Source organism: Eubalaena glacialis, chromosome 9 (genome assembly GCF_028564815.1).
Source record: "Eubalaena glacialis isolate mEubGla1 chromosome 9, mEubGla1.1.hap2.+ XY, whole genome shotgun sequence".
In the NCBI taxonomy this organism is placed as follows: Eukaryota; Metazoa; Chordata; class Mammalia; order Artiodactyla; family Balaenidae; genus Eubalaena; species Eubalaena glacialis.
This window is the reverse complement of record NC_083724.1, coordinates 102,322,983-102,330,633: the sequence shown is the minus strand read 5'-3', so window position 1 is coordinate 102,330,633 and position 7,651 is coordinate 102,322,983. Positions and strand designations below refer to the sequence as shown.

At 35.8% G+C, this 7,651-nt stretch overlaps 1 non-coding gene across 1 annotated transcript; it reads left to right on the top strand.

Annotated features, from left to right (window-relative positions):
* Positions 1–6,850: 6,850 nt before the first annotated feature.
* Positions 6,851–6,956, top strand: LOC133098502 (U6 spliceosomal RNA). Its single transcript, XR_009702199.1, has one exon. It is a non-coding gene; the product is annotated as a U6 spliceosomal RNA (small nuclear RNA).
* The last annotated feature ends 695 nt before the right edge of the window (positions 6,957–7,651 follow it).

Here is a 7,651-nt window from a genome sequence, read left to right as displayed (position 1 = left end):
ACAACATACTTCTAAATAACACAGGCATTAAATAAGAAATCTCAAGAGAAATTAAAAACTATTATGAACGAAATGAAAACATCAAAATCTGTGGGATGTAGCAAAAGCAGTGCTTCAATGGAAATTTATAGCATTGAATGTGTATATCATAAAAGAAGAAAGATCTAAAATCAATAACTATGTTTCTACCTTAGGAAACCAGAAAAAGAAGAATAAATTAAATCTAAAGTCAGCAGGAGAAAAGATAGTGAAAATTAGAGTAGAAATCAATGAAAATGAAAACTGGAAATCAATAGAGAAAATCAACAAAACAAAAAGCTGGTTCTTTGAAAAGATGAATAAAATCTATAAGCTTTTACCTAGGCTAACTAAGAAAAAGTAATATAGTCAAAGTTCTAAAAAGAAGATGTAAATGATTATGTCTATATTTTCAGAATCTCCACTATTAACTATCAAAATACTATAAATTTTAAGAATTATGCATTTTCATTCCAGTTTATTTTAGTTTAATAAATGGTGGTTTATTATTGGGGAAAAAAAAAAGAGTGAAGTCCATTTTACCAGAAACTAAGATTAAGTTATAAATAGTATACTTAAGAATAAAATGTTGTTCAGAATTTTTTTCTAAAGTAAAAAAAGATTACTATGTGACACTCTCTCTCTTTCTCTGATACAAAGTTACAAATATCTTTTAAAATTTTCAGAACACTTAAAGCATTTTGTGCTTAATCAATGGCATAGAATTGTGTTCATATATCTCATAATTGTCCAACTTCCTGTACATAAGCCCGTTGTATTTTCATCATTTATCATATTTGTTCTTCTGTGTTCTTTTTTCCAATATGCTCTCTCTAGATGAATTTTGAGGTTGTAAACATTTTATGAAGTAAGATGATCTTAGAAAGCATTGTATTTTACAGCATGATGATTTATTATACATAAAAACTGGATTTAGTTATAACTAAATATTCAACCAGAAAGAAATTAGTACTTTGTGAGGTTTTCCTTAAACTATATGTCACTAATTTCCTAATTTGGGTAATTCTTGAATGAATGATTTATGGTTCCTTCAGTGTGTCAAGTTAAAATGTTTTACTATTTTGTTTTTCTTTGAATGGCAGTCAAGCTTATTTATCACTCTCACACACACAAACATATAGAGTTGTGTTTTCTCTTTTGCTTTCTGCATCTCTCTCTCTAGCTTTCATTTCCCTAAGCTTTGCTTTAACTTCTTTGCCTGAAAACATAGTTGCCGATGCTGATATTATCTTTATCTTCATCATATCTTGATTTAGCTTCTGAGCATTGGGAATTTTGTGTACTTAAAGGAACCTCCATACTGTACTCCATAGTGGCTGTATCAATTTACATTCCCACCAACAGTGCAAGAGGGTTCCCTTTTCTCCACACCCTCTCCAGCATTTGTTGTTTGTAGATTTTCTGATGATGCCCATTCTAACTGGTGTGAGGTGATACCTCATTGTAGTTTTGATTTGCATTTCTCTAAGGATTAGTGATGTTGAGCAGCTTTTCATGTGCTTCTTGCTCATCTGTATGTCTTCTTTGAAGTAATGTCTATTTAGGTCTTCTGCCCATTTTTGGATTGGGTTGTTTGTTTTTTCACTACTGAGCTGCATGAGCTGTTTCTATATTTTGGAGATTAATCCTTTGTCCATTGATTCGTTGGCAAATATTTTCTCCAATTCTGAGGGTTGTCTTTTCATCTTGTTTATGGTTTCCTTTGCTGTGCAAAAGCTTTGAAGTTTCATTAGGTCCCATTTGTTTATTTTTGTTTTTATTTCCATTACTCTAGGAGGTGGATCAAAAAAGATCTTGCTGTGATTCATATCAAAGAGTGTTCTTCCTATGTTTTCCTCTAAGAGTTTTATAGTGTCCAGTCTTACGTTTAGGTCTCTAATCCATTTTGAGTTTATTTTTGTGTATGGTGTTACGGAGTATTCTAATTTCATTCTTTTACATGTAGCTGTCCAGTTTTCCCAGCACCACTTATTGAAGAGACTGCTTTTCTCCATTGTGTATCCTTGCCTCCTTTGTCATAGATTAGTTGACCATAGGTGTGTGGGTTTATCTCTGGGCTTTCTATCTTGTTCCATTGATCTATGTTTCTGTTTTTGTGCCAGTACAATATGGCCTTGATTACTGTAACATTATAGTATAGTCTGAAGTCAGGGAGTCTGATTCCTCCAGCTCCATTTTTTTCCCTCAAGACTACTTTGGCTATTCGTGGTCTTTTGTGTCTCCATACAAATTTTAAGATTTTTTGTTCTAGTTCTGTAAAAAATGCCATTGGTAATTTGATAGGGATTGCATTGAATTTGTAGATTGCTTTGGGTAGTATAGTCATTTTCACAATATTGATTCTTCCAATCCAAGATCATGGTATATCTCTCCATCTGTTTGTGTCATCTTTAATTTCTTTCATCAATGTCTTATAGTTTTCTGCATGCAGGTCTTTTTCTACTGAGGTAGGTTTATTCCTAGGTATTTTATTCTTTTTGTTGCAATGGTAAATGGGAGTGTTTCCATAATTTCTCTTTCAGATTTTCATCATTAGTGTATAGGAATGCAAGAAATTTCTGGGCATTAATTTTGTATCCTGCTACTTTACCGAATTCATTGATTAGCTCTAGTAGTTTTCTGGTAGCATCTTTAGGATTTTCTATGTATAGTATCATGACATCTGCAAGCAGTGACAGATTTACTTCTTCTTTTCCAATTTGGATTCCTTTTATTTCTTTTTTTTCTCTGATTGCTGTGGCTAAAACTTCCAAAGCTATGTTGAATAATAATGGTGAGAGTGGACAGCCTTGTTTTGTTCCTGATCTTAGAGGAAATGGTTTCAGTTTTTCACCATTGAGAACGATGTTGGCTATGGGTTTGTCATATATGGCCTTTATTATGTTGAGGTAAGTTCCCTTTATGCCTACTTTTTGGAGGGTTCTTATCATAAATGGGTGTTGAATTTTGTCAAAAGTTGTTTCTACATCTATTGAGAATATATGGTTTTTATCCTTCAATTTTTTAATATGGTGTATCACATTGATTGACTTGCATATATTGAAGAATCCTTGCATTCCTGGGGTAAACCCCACTTGATCATGGTGTATGATCCTTTTAATGTGCTGTTGGATTCTGTTTGCTAGTATTTTGTTGAGGATTTTTGCATCTATGTTCATCAGTAATATTGGCCTGTAGTTTTGTTTCTTTGTGACATCTTTTTCTGGTTTTGGCATCAGGTGATGGTGGCCTTGTAGAATGAGATTGGGAGTGTTCCTCCCTCTGCTATATTTTGGAAGAATTGGAGAAGGATAAGTGTTAGCTCTTCTCTAAATGTTTAATAGAATTTGCCTGTGTAGCCATCTGATTCTGATCTTTTGTTTGTTGGAAGATTTTAAATCTTACACCACGATCAACTGGACAGCTACATGTAAAAGAATGAAATTAGAACACTCCCTAACACCATACACAAAAATAAACTCAAAATGGATTAGAGACCTAAATGTAAGACTGACACTATAAAACTCTCAGAGGAAAACATAGGATGAACACTCTTTGACATAAATCACAGCAAGATCTTTTTTGATCCACCTCCTAGAGTAATGGAAATAAAAACAAAAATAAACAAATGGGACCTAATGAAACTTAAAAACTTTCGCACAACAAAGGAAACCATAAACAAGATGAAAAGACAACCCTCAGAATGGGAGAAAATATTTGCAAATGAAGCAACTGACAAAGGATTAATCTCCAAAATATACAAACAGCTCATGCAGCTCAATATCAAAATAACAAACAACCCAATCCAAAAATGGGTGGAAGACCTAAACAGACATTTCTCCAAAGAAGATGTACATATTGCCAACAAACACATGAAAGGATGCTCAATCATTAGATAAATGAAAATCAAACACATGAAAGGATCACTAATCATTAGATAAATGAAAATCAAAACTACAATGAGGTATCACCTCACACCAGTGAGAATGGCCATCATCAAAAAATCTACAAACAGTAAATGCTGGAGAGGGTGTGGAGAAAAGGGTACCCTCTTGTACTTTCCGTGGGAATGTGAATTGATACAGCCACTCTGGAGAACATTATGGAGGTTCCTTAAAAAACTAAAAGTAGAACTACCATATGACCCAGCAATCCCACTGCTGGGCCTATACCCTGAGAACACCATAATTCAAAAAGAGTCATGTACCCCAATGTTCATTGCAGCACTATTTACAACAGCCGGGACATTGAAGCAACCTAGGTGTCCATCAACAGATGAATGGACAAAGAAGATGTGGCACATATATACAATGGAACATTACTCAGCCATAAAAAGAAACAAAATTGAGTTATTTGTAGTGAAGTGGATGGACCTAGAATCTGTCATACAGAGTGAAGTAAGTCAGAAAGAGAAAAACAAATACTGTATGCTAACACATATATATATAGAATCTAAAAAAAACAAAAAAACGTTCTGATGAACCTAGGAGCAGGACAGGAATAACGACGCAGACGTAGAGAATCGACCTGAAGACACAGTGTGGGGGGAATGGTAAGCTGGGACAATGTGAGAGAGTAGCACTGAAATATATACACTACCAAATGTAAAAGAGAAAAATAGATAGCTAGTGGGAAGCAGCTGCATAGCACAGGGAGGTCAGCTCGGTGCTTTGTGACCACCCAGAGGGGTGGGATAGGGAGGGTGGGAGGGAGGCGCCAGAGGGAGGGGATATGGGGGTATATGTATACATATAGCTGATTCACTTTGTTATACAGCAGAAACTAACACAATATTGTAAAGTAATTATACTCCAATAAAGATGTTAAAAAAAAAATCATGCAGATTCCACAGAAGGAAAACTCTGGGGGCACATGCAAGTTTGTCGTCTCTTACAGAATAGGCTCACCCCTTCCTGTTAGATGACAGATGGAAGCAGACACTGTATCAGCAGTGTCCCTTTGAAGCTGGGCTGCAATTTGGGCAAGAAAGCTCCTCTGACCACTTCAAGATTGCTCTCCGCCACCCCTTCCTTGACTGAGGCCCTGGGGGTAAGGCTCAAGTCACAGCCTGTGGTGTTCCCTGAGGCTCTGGCTGGCCCTGAGCCCTAAGCCTTATCTCATTAATGTGGCTGGACTGCCAAAAGCTTCCCCAAAGGCCTTTGCTTGGGTTTTAGCTCCTGTCCATACAGCTTCTAATTGAACTTTGGCTTGGATTTCCCTAGTTGATTTATTAGTCAAACATTTACTAAGTTCAGCCACGTTGGGGCCTTTTTTCATATTATTTATAAGCCCTTGGTTTACTCTAATTTTCTAAAGCTTACATGAAAAGTTTGTCCATGTCTTGTCACCTCTGCATAGAGTTGTCATTCTACTTGAATCATGCAAGAGATCTGTCTAATAACCATCTGGCTATTTACTGTCAGCCCTCATCCCTCAGCATCTGTTAAGTAGGAGATTCACTTGTACACATGTCATTCCAAAGCTCACTATCCTAAGGGAAGAGGCATTAGGAACGGGAGGTGTTTGGTTAAGTTGATGAAAGATGGACCCCATTACGCTGCCATCTGTGTCACAGGGCTTGTTGCAATTCTTCTGTGCTCATCTGTTGATTTACAGACATTAATATTGTTTGACAACTGCCTACTGTCAGAAATAAATCACTGGCTCATTTTTTTACCTAAATGTCGTTGATTCAACCATGCAAACATATTTGTACCTCTCTCATGTGTTTAAAAAGTGACCATTTTAACTGAACATCTGCTTAGAAAATATTGGACAACATAGAATCAATGGCTATAAAAATAACTCTTGTATTGATAGCTTTAATAAACTTTTTCACTGAAACCACTTTGATGACTTATTCCCCATAGTTGGCCTTAGAGCCCTGCAGGTACACAGATGAGATGTGAGCTGCCAAAGTACACAGTAGCAGTCAACAGTAATCCAGGTTATCACAGGCACCTCTTTTCAAACCATGTGATTACCTAAATATTTGCAGCTGAGATCATACTGTTAGAAATGACTCACTGAACAGCTGTCACTTCACTTCTGAAAGGGCAGTTTCCAATAGAGGAATCTTTAAAAGCTCATCTGTGACAAGAGAAAAACTAGATAGAATATATTAAACTTTCATAGAGACCCAGATAACACCAATGTAGTTTTGCATTGTTCAAATTCCTTAAGCACCACTTAAAGTATCAAAGAATCATCTGCTAAATTAACCCAACACTTAGGTGCATATCTTGGTGGTTATCAGTTTCTTATCTGCTAGCATAGAAATTTAGGTAAATTGTCACATTCAGTGCTTAATGTGAACCATTAAGTCTCTTCTCAGTCACTTCTTAGATCTCATGTTCATTTATTGTGTTTCACCCACTGCTACCATTCCAGAGTAAACTGTAGTTACTTTATCTCTAATCCTACTAACTGGATTCCTCATACCAACTGAACTCTTTTATTTTCTTCAGACTGAAGCCAGAGTTCTCTTTTCATAACACAAATCTAATAATTTTATCTGCCTCTTATGTGTGCACGCCCATGTGTGCACACACACATTATTAAATCTCATTACTTGTTTCTCATTGATCTCGGGATAAGCACCAACATCTTTCCACAGTCTCTAAGGTCCTGGATGACCAGGACCATACCTGGATCTCCAACCTCATCTGGTGCTTTCCCTCCATCCTTCCATCCCACAGCCACACAGCCTTTTCCCCAATTGTTCATGCCTTCTTCACCATGAAGCTTTGTGGATGGTGTTTCCCCTGAAGAATCTATCAACCCCACAGTTAATGCTCACTCCTCCTGACCATCTCAAGCATCATTTCCTTTGGTGTCACTTTGGCAGCACATATACTAAAATTGGAACCATATAGAGAAGATTAACATGGCCCCTGGGCAAGGATAACATGCAAATCCGTGAAGCGTTCCATATTTTTCTCACAGACTTAGAGACGAATTTATGGTTACCAGGGGCGACGGGTGAGAGGGAGGGATAGATTGGGAGTTTGGGATTGACATGTACACACTGCTATATTTAAAATAGATAAACAACAAGGACCTATTTTATAGCACAGGGAACTAGGCTCAATACTCTGTAATAACCTAAATGAGAAAATAATTTGAAAAAGAATAGATACATGTATATGTATAACTGAGTCACTTTGCTGTACACCTGAAACTAACACAACATTGTTGAAAAATGATACTCCAATATAAAATAAAAATTTTAAAAGTATCACTTTCTTTGGGAAGCCCTTCCTGCCTCTACTGTCTAGGTTTGAGTTCCTCTGTAAAATCTCAGAGAACTGAATTTCTTTCCTTCAGACCATTTACTTTAGAATAAAATAGCTTGTTTATTATTGTGTTTAATTATATCTTCTTCACTACACTTTGTCTTCATTAGAAAATAGGCTGATGTGTTTTCCTTCTCTGTAAGGTTTTCCATTTTTATTACAGGGACACTAATAGAGTGGGTGTTCAAAATATATTTTGAATGAATGAATAAATGTGTCTTAATATAATGATGTGTCTTAATATAATGTTATATATTATTACTAAAACATTACATTTTTAAATAACTTTCATATTTAGTATGAATCTAGAATTATACATCCAGTCTGATAGTTTTATT